At 54.7% G+C, this 532-nt stretch overlaps 2 protein-coding genes across 7 annotated transcripts in view; one reads left to right on the top strand and one right to left on the bottom strand.

Annotated features, from left to right (window-relative positions):
* The window catches only part of Sgms1 (sphingomyelin synthase 1), a 266,886-nt gene that overhangs the window by 1,277 nt on the left and 265,077 nt on the right, over positions 1-532 (top strand). The gene's annotated exons all lie outside the window — the stretch shown is intronic.
* The window catches only part of LOC116101444 (translation initiation factor IF-2-like), a 15,283-nt gene that overhangs the window by 3,980 nt on the left and 10,771 nt on the right, over positions 1-532 (bottom strand). The window lies entirely within an intron of this gene.

The raw sequence follows: 532 nt of genomic DNA, 5'->3' as shown, positions 1-532 counted from the left end.
AGATTGGGGGTGTTTCTAGTTGGCTACCTGGCTGTGGAAGTCGTGAATGCCTGTCTTGGTGTGCTGTCCGTCAACTCCTTAGGACTTCTGGCACTAGGGGCTGAACATCAGCAGGGGTGGGGGCTGAGGGAGCAGAAAGGAGTGAGATTGATGAGGTGGGATCCTGGTGGAAGTTGCCTTCGGTTTGGGAGGCAGTTTGGGTCTGAGGCAGGGGAGAGGATGGCCAGGCGTTTGGTCAGTGTTAGGTGTCCAAGGAAGAAGCCAGCTTGGGTTGGGTGCCGATGTGGTCAGTTTTTTTTTTTTTTTTAAAGGGAAGCCCAGGGATGTTTGGTGATTCAGCAGGTGGCAGGTTTCCAGCTCTGAAGCCTTGCCTTGGCCAGGCAAGCCAGCAAGCGAGCTGCAGAGCCTGTGCCGGCAGCTGGCGGTGCTTAACTTTGGGGAAACCTCCGGAGTGGCCTTCTTACGTGCACCAAGTCTTCTTTCTTTGTTTCGCTTCCTGTTTCCTTCTGGATGCCCTGGTCCTTTGGGTTTC

Source organism: Mastomys coucha, unplaced genomic scaffold (assembly GCF_008632895.1).
Source record: "Mastomys coucha isolate ucsf_1 unplaced genomic scaffold, UCSF_Mcou_1 pScaffold21, whole genome shotgun sequence".
NCBI classification, from domain to species: Eukaryota; Metazoa; Chordata; class Mammalia; order Rodentia; family Muridae; genus Mastomys; species Mastomys coucha.
This window is presented reverse-complemented; position numbering and strand designations above follow the sequence as displayed.